At 42.0% G+C, this 16,759-nt stretch overlaps 1 protein-coding gene across 1 annotated transcript in view; it reads left to right on the top strand.

Annotated features, from left to right (window-relative positions):
• The window catches only part of PLD5 (phospholipase D family member 5), a 214,309-nt gene that overhangs the window by 33,656 nt on the left and 163,894 nt on the right, over nucleotides 1-16,759 (top strand). The window lies entirely within an intron of this gene.

Genomic DNA, 16,759 nt, shown 5'->3' on the forward strand with positions numbered 1-16,759 from the left:
GAACAAATCAGCACTGCTCTTCTTTCTTTTTCTATGATTTTAGGTTCAGAGTGCTTAGATATTTTTGCAACACCAAGGAGAATACACAAGCTTTTGGGCTGTTGAATTTCAACAAGCTGGTCTGTCAGAGTCCTTTATTTTCAAAAAAGATGATCTGTGAAAGCAGTTCGGTAAATGATTTCAACAAGTTTCCATCGCTTTATTGGCTTAATTAAAGCAAACTGCTTCCAAATCTTCCACAAATTTGGATGGCTCAGGGTAGGAACATGAAGAAAAAATTCATAATCTTAGTTTATCTCCAGTCCATTATGTAACAAACTTGATTGGCTTCAAAGCTCAGAACACATTTTTTCCTAATGAATGTTGCCACCAAAACAGTCATAGTTTATGTAAAACTCTGTTTCAGAAATCGAACCAGTGCCCTCGTTTATTGTGTATGGGTACCATTTATGGTTCTAGATATAAAGAATGACTGAACCTGGGAGTTATATCCATTTTGTTCAGGGATGAACTTCCTGAACTCCGAGGTTAATCACAGTTATGGGCCTTCATCTCCTTCACTTCCTGCTGCCTGTTAGCAACTCAAGGCTTGGCTGAATCCTCAGGATCTGCCTTAGATCTGAGGAAGGTCCCTTGTAAAGTGAGAAGAGTAAAAGGTATCCTAGAGTGACCAGCATTTTTTCCCTGAAGTAATTGATTGCATTCTGCAACAGAAGAGGAGAGGGACTGAGGCAGTGTTGGAGGGGCTCTCAGGTGGAGGACAGGACCAGAGAGGGGTGAAAAGGGTAATTGCTCCTGGGTAGGTGAGGTGGCAGATAGCGCCTCCTGTGGGAGGTTATCAGTCTGGGAAAGGGGCATTCAGGTGAGCCTAAGGAGATGAAAAGTTGAGACCTCAAGCCAGCCCTACCGATGAGCCCTTGAATCAGTTTAGCCCTGTTAGGGATGGTGCGCTGACTCCCACACTGCCCTGAGAACCGCTGTGGCTTGGAAGGGGATCTGCACTGCGATCAGTGCCAGAGGCTTGGCCACAGTGGCTTGGACAAAGACTGGTGGTAGAGGAGCCGGCTAACCTCAAAGGGAGTGTCTGAGTCTGGCACCAGCACTGCGCCATAGGAGCAAGTGGGGCTGGTCTTCTGAGCAACCTGGGCATGGAAAGAGAAGAGAGGGGCAGAAATGGAAGACAGATTTCCTGCTCATTGGGTAAATGGAGGTAGACGTGAGTTTTAATTTAGAAAGTAAAAGAATATCACCTAGCTTTTATCCATAGCTAAGTTAGCACAGCCAGTCATGTCAAATACATGTGGCAAATCAGAATGTTTGCCTCACCGGCGGGGACAGGTATAGCTCAAGTGGTAGGGTGCATGCTTAGCATGCACAAGGTCCTGGGTTCAATCCCCAGTACCTCCATTAAGTAAGTAAATAAATGAAACTAAGTACTCCCTCCCAAATAAAAACTAAAACAAATTAAAAAAAAAACATTAAAAATCTTAAAAAAAAGAATGTTTGCCTCTCCTTAATTACCATCAACAATATCAGTATTATTAATAGTAATAATAATAAATATTATTTTTTAGTGTTAATAATTGGATACCTATTATGCAACCAGGCCCTATAGTAGATGCTTACAGATATTTCCCTCAATTCTTGTAACTCTGCATCGTAGATATGATACTTGTTCTCTGGGGGCTTGGATGCTGGGAGAAGTTAACCAGCTTGCCCAAAGCCACCCAACTAACTAAGTGAAGACTGCAAAATTCAAATCCAGGCCAGGCCAGGCCAGTTCCGTAGTCTCTCCTGGATGTTCTCGGCAGTCTTCTTGTTTGCTTTTTCTAATGCATCGCATTGGGTCAGTACAATGTTCACCACAAAGGAAAATGACTTTACATGGGCAGATCGTGAGTTACAGCCTCAGGTAAACTTTGTTATCTCTCTGCTATGCTGGCAGTCTTGCTCTGGGGAAGCAACTGGAATTTCCTGTATTCTCTTCCCAGCTCTTTGCCTCTGGACCTTGCACAGGAGCCTGCTGTGATCGTGCACCAGCCGTTCAGAGAGCTGGCTGGGGGTTCCAGCCGGTTCAGTGCCTGTCCATGGGGCAAGGTGTCGGGGGTAGAGAGTGTCTACGAGCCCACAGGAAAAGGCAGCTCCATAGAATAATGGACCAAAATGTGAGAAGACAAAATTCAGAGACCCATAAATACAAATAAATGCTTGCAACGCTGCTCGGACTCACAAGTGTTTAGAGTCGTGCAGATTAGAGCAACATCATGATTCTGTTTTGTATTTATGAGCTTATCAAAAGTGAAGCATGACTGATACCATCTAAGGTCAGTAAGGAGCAGGGAAACAGCTCTGTTTGGGAGAATGTAGGTAGACTTAGCGTCTCTACACGTCAACTAGAGACACATTCATTACCAACCACGTTTTAAATGCCTGTACAAGCAATCCCACTTCTAGAAGTAAATCTTCAAGAAATACACATTTTAAGGATATTTATTGTGGCATTGTTTAAAATACTAAATAAACAATCTAACTATCTATTTCCAGGGAGATTGTTAAGCAATTTATAGCATAATTAGTCTAGTTGAAGACTGTGGGCTTTGGAACCAGATTGCCTTAGTTTGAACACTAGTGCTGCCTCTTACGGGCTCTATGACCTTGGGCAAGTCATTTGTCATCTCTGTGTCTCAGTTCTCTCTTCTGTAAAGGGGATAATAAATAGTACCTCTCTCATGGGGTGTCATTAGTGATTGAGTTCAAACACGTAAAGCATGTAAAGTCTGACACATAGTAAGCGTGATAGAAATACTTTATTTTATATTTTATGCCTCTAAAGTACTTGAATTATATTCATACAGGCTTGTATCAATTTTGCAATGAAAAAATAAAAATATACCTATCTGGTCAACATGTTATGAGCATATTTATATATACAGCTTGTACGTTTATTAGGCATTGATCTAATTACAATATTGAAAGGTTATCTAGTAGTTCAAGGCATAGCTTAAAGATCGCTGTGTTTAAAATTTGCTTAAGTCAGAGCCTACTACAAATGCCTAATCTCAGTAAATCACCATGAAAATGCAACCGTTTGGGCATGTGAGTTGTTTTGGAACTCAGAATACTTTGGCAGAATGAAAAGATCTTATTATGAAAATAACAGATTTTCATTTCCTCTTTAATTTTATAACCCTTGGCAATACAACCTTTGTTTTGCTGTGAAACATTTGAAAAGGAAATGAGCGTACACACGGAATTTTGTTTTCCAAAATAAATGCATTTAAATTTTGCCTGGCGATTGTAGGATGCTGCGACATTCGGATGTTACTTGTAAGGAGGATTGCAAGAGTGTGGGGACTCTTGGGAGCTCCAGACTTAAACATGGGTGCCTAAGTCACAGACGTGCTCAGGTAGTACCTTTAAAACTCTGAAAAAGGACATTTTGAGAAGGTGATTCTTTGGGGCTAAGTGGAATCACTGCTCGGTCAGTAGTCGTGATGGCTACACATGTACACCACCTGGTGGGCCCTGGAGGTAACTTCAGCCAGCGGCCATAGGACACAGTTCTGTTCCAACTTGAATTGTCCCCTGTCAGCACAGTGTGGAGGAGGTCAAGTTAATGAAGACTATATTTCTGTATTTGAAACTCTGCTGGTTCCTTTCTCCAGAAATAAGAAATGGATGGGGCAGTTGCCAGATGACTATATTTGGTTAAGAAAGGACATTGTCACAAAAATTCTAATAAGACTACTTTTATTCTTTTAGGAAGAGCAAAGAAATTCTTTGCTATGAAAACCACGAAGGTTTTTTTTTTTTACTTGCCTTTAAAATTTTGAGAAATTTAAGCAGTACAGAAAGGTGCACAGAATCCTCTAACCACATTCACAGAATATCCAGAATTGACAAGTGTTAACATTTTGTAATACTGAATATAATCATTATCTTTAACTAAAAGAAACAAAACATTCTATGTATGGTATTGGCACAAAAATGGACAGATAGATCAATGGAATAGGATAGAGAACCGAGAAATAAACTTACCCAAGTAAATAAATTGACACTTGCATTCAATTAAACTTCATCAAAGGAGGCAAGAATGTACAACAGAGGAAAGTCTCTTCAACAAGTGATGTTGGGAAAGCTGGACAGCCTTCTGTAAATCAGTGACATTAGAACCCTCCCTCATACCATCTGCCAAAATAAACTCAAAATAGTTTAATGACCTAAATATAATACGTGACACCATAAAAGTAGAAGAGAGCATAGGCAAAACGTTCTCTGACATAAATCGTAGCAATATTTTCTTATATTAACCTCCCAAGCCAAAAGAGATAAAAGCCAAAAAAAAAAAAAAAAAAAAAAAGAACCCCGAAAAACAAAAACAAAAACAGACGGGACCTAATCAAACATAAAAGCTTTTGCACAGCAAAGGAAACCAACGAAATGAAAAGACAGTCTACAAAATGGGAGAAAATATTTGTAAACAATGCGACTGACAAGGGGTTAATTTCTTAAGTATGCAAACAGCTCATACAACTCAATATCAAAAAAACAGAAAAACCAAACAACCCAACCAAACAATGGGGAGAAGATCTAAATAGACATTTCTCCAAAGAGGACTTAGAGATGGCCAACCAGCACATGAAAAGATGCTCCGCATCACTAATTAATGAAAAATGCACATCAAAACTACAGTGAGGTATCTGCTCACACCAGTCAGAATGGCTGTCATCAAAAAAGTCTACAAATAATAAATGCTGGAGATGGTGTAGAGAAAAGGGAACCTTCCTATTTTGTTGGTGGGAATGTAGTTTGGTGCAGCCATTAGGGGAATACAGCATGGAGATTCCTTAAAAAAAGCTAAAAATAGAGATACCATATAATTCAGCAATCCCTGTCCCACTCTTGGGCATATATCTGGAAAAGACAAAAACTCTAATTCAAAAAGATACATGCACCCCAATGTTCATAGCGGCACTGTTTGCAGTATCCAAGACATGGAAGCAATCTAAGTACCCATCAACAGATGATTGGATAAAGAAGATGTGATAATATACATACATATATTACTCAGCCATAACAAAGAATGAAATATTAACATTTGCAGCAACATAGATAGACTTATAGAATATCATACTAAGTGAAGTAATTCAGACAAAGAAAGACAAATATTATGATATCGCTTACTTGTGGAATCTAAACATAATACAAATAATTTTTTTTACAAAACAGAAGCAGACTTATAGACATAGAAAACAAGTTTATGGTTACCAAAGGGGAAAGAGGAGAGGGGTAAGTTAGGAGTGTGGGATTAACAGAAACACACTCTTATATGTAAAATAAAAACAAGGATTTACTCTATAGCACAGGGAACTGTATTCAATATCTTTTAATAATCTACAATGGAAAAGAATCTGAGAATACATATAACTGAATTACTTGCTATACACCTGAAACTAACACAATATTGTAAGTCAACTATACTTCAATAAAAAAAAAAATTCCAAGTAAAGATGAAGTCTCCTTTGTATCTATCCCTAATTGCATGCCTCTTCCTAATTTCCCACTGGCAGTCACCATTATCCATTTGGTGAGTATCTTTATGATCCATTTTTTATACTTTGAAGTTCTTTCAGTTCAGCTCAGTAAATATTACTGGCCATCTTGTGTGTGCCAGATACTGTTCTGCATACCTGGGATACATCAGAGAACAAAACAGCTGCAAATCTTTCCCTTCATGGAGTTTAAACCCTAACAAAGGAAAGTAAAGAAATGACACGGTGGCTGGCGGGGTGGGGAAAATGAGGAGGAGGGTTTTTTTCTTTTTAAGGTAGAATAGATAACAGCATTTTGCATGCTGATGGAAGGGATTAGCTATAGAGCAAAAAATTGATTGTTTTCTTGTAGAAGAGGGTAATTGTGGAAGAGGTGTCCTCTAGTGGAAGCGAGCGGATGGATTATAGTGCCCAAGTAGAGGGTCTTCAGGTGGGAGCACGCCTAGTTCATCCTTGGGAACAGGTGGGAAGGCGGGAAGGTAAGGCAGTGGGATCTGTGGAAGTGAATTAAGAACAAAGGTCATAAGCTGAGAGTGGAATGAGGAAGAAGATGTTGGGAATTTGGGGAGAGGCAAGGAAGTGTGAAATAGCCCATTGGGAGGATGGATGAATAAGTGGACTAGAGATGAGGAGAATGATTGTGTGCGAACGTTAGGGATCCACTCGTGATACAGGCATGAACTCAAATTTTGTTGTTTCCCAGCCGTGCTTGGCTACACGGGTGCAGGAGTGGGGAGTAGGTGAGAGCTGGAGAGGGGCCAGGGAACAGAGGGCCTGTGCCAGGGAGTGATGATGCTGACTGGTGTCGGTTTTAAGCGGGACATGCAGGGTAGAGAAGACGTCAGGGCTGAGGGTCAGTGACATGGTACTATGCTCAGTGAATTGCCAATCCTAGTAGGGGCAAAAATCGTTGAAGTCAGAGTGCCAGAGAGAGTGAGAGGAAAAGATAGAGTTTTGTGGGCAGAGAGTGGGACGCGTTAAGTGGAGCTGATGGAGCGCCCGCAGCTAGTGGTAATGACGTGGGGTGAGTGGCTGAGGCTGAAGACGATTGAAAGGGATGTTCAAGGAAAGGAGACACCAGAGCGCTGGAAAGATCATTTCCATATATATTGAAGTTTTCAAGATTAAGACACAAATAGTGATGGAGATGTTTCATCACAGTGAGAAAGAAGGAGAAGAGAACTGACTGGGGGTCAGATCATCATGACACTTAAGACATTTAGCACTGAGTGATCTAGTCTGATGCCATGAGGTTCAAAGCTGAGGCTTTGGATGGGGGAGAAGGGAGAGAGAATGAATGGTCTCAAAGTGGCAATGAGGAGGAGGGAGGATATTTACTTCCATCTCCTTATCCAGTGGTACAAGGACTAAAGGAGAAATTCAGCTTCCCATAGGAAGGGCTGCAGGAAAAGCAGTGGCCTCAAGGGGAAGCCAAGTTTCCCCCTGGGAAGAGGCAAGGAGGTAAGGGAGAGGTTGAGGAACAGATAACAATAATATAACAAATATAGATAATATATTGTACATAGTAGATAATATGGATATTTTAGTAAATAATATAACGCACAAACTAGCTTTTTAAAAAGGCAATGTAGTATTCAAAATCAGATTCTCCTTAATGATTGTAGTTCCCTTCCTAAACACGTGACCTATGACTTAGAGAATCAACAGCTGCATACTAAAATAATCTCCAGCAGAGCCCCAGCACATAAAAGGCTTTGTTGAATAAATGAATATAAATATCATTATGTCAGGTTGAGATCAAAGGCAGAGGTGTAGAATTTCTAAGGCAATGCTCTGTTCCCTCCGAAGGTTCTGTTATTCCATTTAACAAATGTTTATTGCGAACTAATTACCTGCTACATGCTGGTACTGAATAGGACAGATAAAGTCCCATCTTTAATGGACCTTAAATTTAAATGGGTACCACTCATGAGCATCAGACTAGATTTTTGAGTGAAGAGACTTGTGCATGATTGAGATGTTTTTCCATTAGGCACCCAAATATTATTTAAAACTTTATTCAGAAGTGGGCTCATTTTTATTTGTGTAACTCGACCTTTTTACAGCCCCATCACACCTAAAGGACACGGGGGGGGGGGTGTGTAGGGACAAGGGAGGAAAGAATTACATTTCTACCCTCTCTCCCCTCTTCTTGCTCTTCATCCTGCCATCAAATTTGAAAGCCTAGAGTGCTGAGTATGGAATTACTGGAAATCAGTAAATGTACTTTAACCTTCTTCTGTAATTTACTAATCCTATTTCTACAGATCAAAGCATATCATCTGGATACGTGAATAGAGTTTACTTAGAGATACAAAAAGAATAAACAAGAGTGTCCTAGGTATCTTTCATGGTGTTCCATTATAGGTATATATATATATTTTTTTTTAATTTGTAATTCTAGAGATGTTATTTCTGTTCCCAGTCAAATGCACATGCAGCGAAAATTAGGAGATACCTTGGCTGCAGCGGCTGGTGGGGGTTTGGTGAAGTGAGGGGCACGGGCTCCTTTGCGGGCAGCAGCTCCTGACTCCAAGTCTGTGGTTGCAGGCTGGGAATACAAGCCTGGGGGCGCTGGATCTTCTCCTTTTTAAGGAGAAATCAGAAAACTAGATTTTTCGAGTTTCCATTTTTTACACGTTGGAAGCCAATTCCACCATGTTTACAACAGGACAGAAGCCAAGGAAAATATTCATTCCTCAAGTGGCCAGTTTGAGATCTCTGATATAGGCCACCTCCAAACCAATGATACTATTTACAATGTCTAGTAACAGCCATGGCCGCTTAGGACTGTAATTTCCTAGATGCAGACTTGCTTGTGGAGTTGTGCCCTCAGTGTGCAGATACCCCCGTATCCCCATTTCATATTTGCTCTGTTCAGGGTCCTCTAGGGCAGCACTGTCCAGCAGAACGTCCTGCAGTGGTAGAAGTGTCCTGTATGTGAGCTGTCCGATACAGGGGTCACTAGCCACATGGGACTTTTAGCACTGGAAATATGGCTAGTGTGACTAAGAAACTGAATTTTAAATTGTACTTTATTTTAATTAATTTAAATTTAAATTTAGATAGCCCCGTGTGACCAGGGGCTACTAAGTCATACCTCCTGGTCTCTGCACAGTTCTCATCCCCACAGAAACCCAACTAAGAGTTACTCAATTGAACCAAACCGAGATACAGCTTTGATTCACCAAGTGTAGTAGGGAGAGGAGGCAGGGCCAGGGTAACATCTTACAGACCTGAATGTCTAAAATGTATCAATCAAGCTGACACACTCCTTCCTTCCACCTCAACACCTATTCCCTTTGTTAGGGCCTGGAAGGCCAGGTTTAAATTTAGAATTCCGGGGCTCCTAGGGCTTCTGCCCGGAGCATGTGACGTGAGGAGAGGTGGCCCCTCTGTCCCCACCCCAGATCCACCCTGCATCACAGGTAGCCTGACCATCAAGTGGAACTTTACCTAATGGAGCTCAAGGACCGTATTTGGGACACTTCTGTTCCTGTGGCATGCTCCACCCTTCTTCCATTCTGGCTATAGCTGCATTTGACTTCAAGACATCGTACACAGCTTTGTGAGACCGGCATATAAAGTGAGATCCTGTGTTGACTTGGGCAGAGGCCTTCCCTCTGAGACAAGCACTCCAATCCAATTGATTCCTTTTGGGACCCCATGTAAGCGCCTACCTCATCACTTACAAATTGAGGGCTAATCATTTTTCTAAATGGATTTGTACTGAATTCTTCAGAGGTAAATTAGAACTGAACTTGGCTGCTGCCTTTAAAGAGTGTTTAAGAGCTGAAACAAGGAATGGGTGCAGATGTGACTTCGGCCAGAGGTTCACAAGGAGAGTTCACTTCACTAAGCTGCCTGTTTACCATCAAATCGCCTTCAGCAATAAGGCTTAGAAGACTTTTCCTGGGGCATATTTATACCGAAAAGACCTGGGGAGTAGAAGATAAATTGCAGATTGCTTTTAATCCATGTATAAAGCTATCTAATGAGTTCCGTGTGATTACAGCCGGTTAAAAAAATCAGATTATCTTAATGCTTAGGTTGTGCATCTAGATTATCCTCATTTAAATAACATCTTACAGATAACTTACACATTCTTGTGTTAAGGCAAACAAAAGAGAAATAAGAGTTGCTTTGTGTGCACATTTATATGTGTGTGTGAAAACCTTAAGCAGGTCCAACTGGACTACAGCGTTGGAAGCTTATTCCATCAAGGTCACGTTCTTTCCTAGCTGGGGGCATCTACGTAGTGATAGAACTGGCCTGTGGTGATGAAAGTTACTTTGTTACCACTCAGGAGAAAGCTGGAGAATGCTGCCCTTGTTATGCTGCAGCTCCCTCCTGTGGTCAAAAGGGAGAACAGTCCCATAATGTGACTGCTCAAGAGAAGAGATAGGTGGTCCCAGGCTGAGAACTGGAAAGCATAAACTGAGATGGTCTGCAAAGATGGGAGGCCTCCAGCCAGTTATCCCTCTAATTCAGGATTGCCTAGGAAACAAGCTTCACGCCTTCTACTAGATAGTTTAAACCCTGCAGATGACTCTGATATATGATTGCTGCTACCCTCCCCAAGGGCACTCACGTTTTATTCTGTCTCCTTTATTTTCTCCTTACTGTATCCACTTTTTGTGGTTAGAAACTATCTTGTATGATTTCATATCTCATAAATAATACCATAGTTGGAATGAATGTAAATATTTTACTGCTGAAATGTTTTTCCCTGTGTAACTGTTTTCATAAAATAAATACTTGGCCATCTTGGGGTGGTTTTAGGAAGTGATGGCTGCTTCTTAGAGCCTTGACCTAATTTCTCCTCTGCCAACATCAACTGCAGTCTATTGAAACAGAAACTTTTGAAACATTATTAGAAACTGAAAGTCATCCCTAAATGCTCTGTGATTCTTAGACTAAGTGGGTTTGCTGGAGATTAAATTTGAAAACGCCATCTTGCTCCCCATGTGATCATTTCTAAGGGATTCTGTAATCACTGGTCTGTGCTGAGCTTTCCTTAGCCCTGCTGCCTGAATTGGTTGCATTTGTGGGGCAAGGCACGGGCGGGTAGGTGAGGCTAAACTCACTCAATAACAGAGCAAAACACTGAGGCAATACAGGAAGATGGGGCTTGGGGTTAAACCTAGAGATAGGAAAATCAGGGAGAGAGAAGTGGTTCCCAGCAGCTCCAGGTACTTCTGGTACAAGCATCTTTGCTGCAGACTTTTTCACTGTGTTACTAACTAATTGACATTAAAACAACTTTGCAGTAAAAAAATAAATTCATGAAAAATAAAAGAGGGACAGTGAAAAGGACATAATGAAACACGAGAGATGAATAACAAGATTAAAAACTTCACTGCGATATACAAAATATTTGAATACATTTAAAAATGTATGTCGATTCACAGCAATACTACACAAAAAACTGATTTTATTTTGTAGGTTGTACCTAGTCTTTCAAGTCTTTTTTTTTTTAACATTTTTTATTGATTTATAATCATTTTACAATGTTGTGTCAAATTCCAGTGTTCAGCACAATTTTTCAGTTATTCATGGACATATACACACTCATTGTCACATTTTTTTCTCTGTGAGTTATCATAACATTTTGTGTATATTTCCCCGTGCTATTTTCAAGTCTTTTGTTCATATAAAATTGTAGTTTACATATTTTCATTTAAAAATGTGGATATCCAAAAGGTCAGTCCTTTCCTCTTGAACCCCCCATCCTCCCACACCAATTTTATAGGAAATCTCAATTCTTTTCTACTTCTCACTCTCCAGAAATTTCCCAGCATTCTTGCTGATTGTGCCTGGGGCTGGGTATCAATAAGGTCCCTGTGATTCAGTGATTTAGTTTGTGCTAACAAAGTCAAGCTGAGAAGTTTAACAATTTCAATTAGCACAAGTGTCCAAACAATTCTTAATGGCAATAGAAACCCGATTCAGTCAACAGACAATTATTCAGAAATCCTTCTTCACATTCCCTTGTGGTTTCTGCCAAATGATAATTTATTTGAGAAAAAGTCCATTTTTCGTAGGGAAAAATAATGCCAGTACACTCATTGCAGGAGAATCACTGATTCTAAATCTCCTTAGGTTGGTGCAGGGCTCTGACACAAACATCAGGATGGTGCACAGCAGCGTTTAATGCACCTCCAGCCTCCAACTTGCCATGCAGTTTTTCTGGAAGAACCAGAGGAGATGGCACAGACAGGGGGCACCCGGGGGGGGGGGGCAGGAGCTCCTGTGTGGACCAGGAGTGTGCAAAGGCCTGGAAGCATGAGTGAGCACAGTGACTTGAGGGCATTGCAAAGAGTTCTCTGTGACTAAGGCAGATTGTGCTTGCAGGGGTGTGGTGGGAGAGGAAACTTTAAGGGGCGCATTCATGAAGGACCTTAAATGCCATGATAAGTAGCCTTAGCTTCATCTTCTAGTCAGTGGGATGTCATTCATAAATTTTATACAGGAATAACATGTTTCCTGTTTGACTAAGTGGTAAGATATACTTAATTTTTTTTTTTGAGATGGCACCCAAGAAGTGTCAGAAGACAGTTTACGATCAAATGTTAAATGGTTGGGACAGAGGTGAGTTAAAGTCATGGAGCAGGGAAATTGCTCCGAGTTGTATCCATCAGTGGAATCTTCTTGATGGAGGCAGGAATGACATTGCACCTTGAAGAACAAGGAGAAGAAAAGGGAGATACCTCATTAATGCCAGAGTAGGGGGGTTCTGTTGTTTACAAAGACGAAGGCTAGTGCGAAAAGCAGGGCAAGGCTCTTTCAGTGCTCACACTGCAATTGATGTCACCACCTCATGCCATCTGAGGCTGGGGTCATTGGTTACAGTGCGGGGAATCATTGGAACAGTTTGGTGGAATGTCCTTGGGAGAGGACCTAAAGATGGGGTCATGAACTGAGACCCCAAATTAGGTAGCATTGGCTCCTTCCTGCTTGAGGACAAGTGTCTGACATTCCAGAGCTCCAGAGCAGTTCTTTAAGGATTTATATGAATTCAGCATGTATCTAGAGCCTACTATGTGCACACATTGAGCTACATCTCGGCCACTGAGGTGGGCTCTGTTGTCTCACCTGGGCACCTGACCTGCCTGTCGTATCTGCTTTTCTGTTCTGAACGACTGCTGCGTGCAGGGAAGGAGACTGTGAATAGTTTTCTTGGACTTTGTTGATTGACAGCTACTTCTTGATGCTGTCAGGCGTGATAAAGGCCATGGACTCTTCCGAGAAATCAGAAGGCAGGGCTATCATGCATTTTATCTCTTGGGTTGAATTTGCTCTGAAACAAGTATTTAACTCTGCTGGAAGTTGTTCCTGACTGTATTAGGGGACGTGAACCTTTCTGATAAGGGGAAAGGCAGCCGTGGCCCAACCCAACCCAACCCAACCCAAGCCTAGAACACATCGGACTCCAAGCAAAAAGAAACTCGACCAATATGTGGGGCTCTGCCAACATTTCCAGTGATTACGGAAAGTTCATTAATTCAGCCAATAGATATCCTGCAGTGGAGTGGAGGCGGTACTAGGGATGAAGAAGACACAAAATGGACATGTAAACTGCCTACTGGAGTCCACAGTCAGTGGGGAAAGCAAGGCAGGAAGACAACTTGGTGATGGACAGATGTTTTTGCTTATGTGTACTGTTATTTTAAAGATTCAGTTGAGGTCCTGCCTCTGCTGTGTGCTAGTTGTGTCAGTAAATCCTTCTGAGATAAAAAATTTTAATCAATAAAATTTTGTCAAAACATAGGAAAAGCAAGAGCCTGATAGTTCAGTGTGAATGAGCAATCCTGCTAGATTGAAAGTGTCTTAGCAGATAGTGTTCCTGCCTTTGAAGATCTTCTAGTTTATTCTTCAAGATAAGGCTGTGTTCCATAGATTTGTCTGATAAGCAAAGAACTTTTCTTCCAGCCTGTTTGAATTGGGCGGTGCTACATCAGATGATTTAGGGCAGACTTGGTCCTGTGATTGTTCCTCGGAGCACTTTACAGACTCCCAGCAGTTCTCAAGATGCTGTAATCCTGGGGAGCTCGGCAGCGCTGCCCCTCTCCCCGTACCCCCCCCCCGCCCCACCCCACCCCCATATCTAGACTGGATTCCCTTCTCTGATTGGAACAGCAGCTGTTTTTGGTCAGGTTGGAGGTGTGCGTGCGGAAGTCGGCACCGTGCCTGCATCCCCTGGGTCAGCTTGAGCTCTTGCTATAATTTCATTCCACTAGCAACAAAACCCAACTCAGTTTAAGAGAGAAAAGAGAGAAATGTAATTGACTATAGCAGCCCTTGGTATTTACTAAAATGCTAAGTGAGGGGCCCGCGTTTTTAAGAGCATTTTCCGGGGAAATTCTGAAATGGCAAGCTGCAGCCCTTTCCCTTCGCGCTGGGTTTGGCTGATTTCCAGAGCATCGGGGCTAGCAGTCGAGGGACTGCAATGTGATCGGTGGCAGCTCCACTCGCACCGCACGAGACGTTCCGTGCCTCCAAAGGGTCCGGAGGCTGCGGGAGCAGCGCACCCGCCGCAGCTCCCGGCTGCCGCCCGCCGAAGGGAGGGAAGGCTGGAGCACGATGGTAAGAAACTCCGGCGTTTTCCGCAGAGCGACTTTGCTGACTGGGAAGGGATACTTAGCGTGTGCTGGTGAACATGGCTGTTGGTGGCATGAGAACGAACAGTCTCTTGAGCTCTGGGGCGCTGTCAGTTTTCACTACCAGAACGGGAACACCCCTACTACCAGAGCCCTGATTTTTGAAAAATAATTTCTTTCATGTCACAGTAATACTGCCTTGTAACTAATTGATAAGGACCATTTGCTGGGCTCTGCCAGGGAAGCACAGCCCCGACGGTGACCTCAAATACAGCCCTGATCAGTGCCGTCTCTGAAGCGTGCTCTTCCCCCTGAGTGTGAGTGTCGTTTCCAGGAGACTTCTGCAAAGAAGCGATTGCCTGTTTTCTCGCTATTTTCATGTCGGGGTACAAACCCACTCATACCAAGCAGCTTTCTTTTCTGACTAGTGAATTGTCACAGTTTCATGAGCGTCACTGCTGATCGGAGGCATTTGCCATTTAACATTACTAGAGCAAACTTCTAAGAGATTTTTTTTTCCTTTTAAAACTATCATATGCGGGCAGCGACAACAGAAGCCCACATTTAAAAGAAAGTGTCCTGTGACTTTGTTTGGAGGAAATTTGTTTGATTCACTCAAGCAAAGCAAAATGTCGCCAGGGTTAGGGGCATCTTAATGGAAAGGAAGTCTTTGGATGAGGAGTTAGAAGTCACCATGGAAGAGATTGTGTGCTTACTCAGTTCAGGCTCTGTGTTCCTTCCTCAAGTACTTCTCCAGCACCCACCATACAAGGGGGAAGAGCTGGTGTAACTAAGAAGCCACCAAACTTTTCTTTAAGGAATTAAGGGATGATGGACTTTGGTAATAATAAGATTACATAACATGTGGGAGAAAATAAAACCTATTACTGTATAGAGAGAATGCCTGAAATACACTTATTTGCCTGCACAGCTGATGTGTGGGAAATGATTATTCTGTTTATAATCCAGATGAATGAGGAAAGTGCTGATGAAAGGATTGTGGGAATTTTTAGAAGGAAGTCTGCCTCTCCAGCAATTCAGGAAACGGGAAACTGGAAGCTGAATTTCTGAGAACATTTCATTTCTCTCCCTGCCCTCATCATCTGACCTAGATCACTCACTCATGAGCAAACCGACCTTAGAAATAAGGCTGCAAAGATGAGGGTCAGATTTCTCCCTCCTTAATGAGTATCTGGTACCATTTATCACCTCATTCCTTGTAGAAGCTTTTCCATCCAGTGAAGAAGACTTCACATTAGCGACTCACCTGTTTCCCCCAGACCAGCAGGAGGCTAGAATCAACATGTCCAGCATGAGGATTAAATGGGCTCCTTAGTGCTTGGGAGCGTTTTGCCTGAATTCTTGGGGCGTAATAACTCTTTTCTTCTCTTTAACCAGTCTAAGAACATTCCTTTAAGGATTAAAAAGGACAGAGCTGAAATGTAGGGTCCCCTGCCAGCAGGCCTTAAATGTAGGCACAAGCAGAAACATAGTGATGACTGGGTACAGTGCTCAGGGAGAAAGCAGGCGGCCAGTCAGGGGCTGAGGTCACTGAAATGCAGCAGCACAACCTGATGAAAATGTAGGGGCCTCTGAAGGAGCGAGCGTTCCTTGGTGGTGGGGGAAGGGACCCTGGGAACTGGGAGAGTGACTGCAAGCTGTTGGCATGTTGGCATTGAGACCATACTCTGGTTATTTTGATTAGTTATTATTTAGAGAGTGGGGAAAATTACCCAACTGTACTTTAAAATGAATGCTTTGGTCTAACTGAGCCCTTCTCAGCTGCAGGCACTAACACGGTAACATTTTTATAGAGAAGGCATCCTAACCAGCCAGCTTCTGCATAGGGTACCGTATTTCACTCTCCTTTTAGTAAGAGCTCTGTGCAGAGAACAGTGAATTGAAAAACCATTCTCTGATTGTAAGGGGAGTGAATCTATAGATTCGATTTTCACTAAGTCCCTCCCATGATGAAAAGGAAACCAATCATGTTTCTTATCATGCAGATGTGATCAGCTCTCTTATCCAAGAGAAAAGACACTCACTGCTGTGAGAAACCCTCTCCTTGACCTCATTAGAATCTGGAGTATGTCAGGGCTTGCTGGGTGTCGTACCAAATAAGTCAACCTGGTTTGGGCTCTGGCCTCATCAGATTGCTTTTTTGGTTTTATTTACAAACTTAAGGAAAATGCAAATAATTAAATCTGTTCTACATAATTGCAAACAATTTTAAGTTATTTGAAAGTAAAGGAAATGGGTGGATGTTTTCAAATAATATTTTATAAATATTGAGGACCTATGTGTTGTGTTCCAAGTGTTTTAAGCAGATATTATTATTATTATTATCATTATCATTATTATTATCCCTGTTGTGCTGAACTACTACACAGAGAAGTTAAGTACGTTCCTGAGGATGTACAGTTAGTAAGGGGTAGTGCTGGGGCGGGAACAAGTTCAGGACCCTTACTTCTTAAACCACCTCATTATACACGCTTCCAAGATAGAGCGAGAAGGGAGTCAGAACAAACCTTCAATGACCACTCAGTCTCCGAAACTACAAATAATCTTGACTGTTTCTCTTTCCTCCTCATGTTCTCATATCCAGTC

Source organism: Camelus bactrianus, chromosome 23, assembly GCF_048773025.1.
Source record: "Camelus bactrianus isolate YW-2024 breed Bactrian camel chromosome 23, ASM4877302v1, whole genome shotgun sequence".
Classification (NCBI taxonomy): Eukaryota; Metazoa; Chordata; class Mammalia; order Artiodactyla; family Camelidae; genus Camelus; species Camelus bactrianus.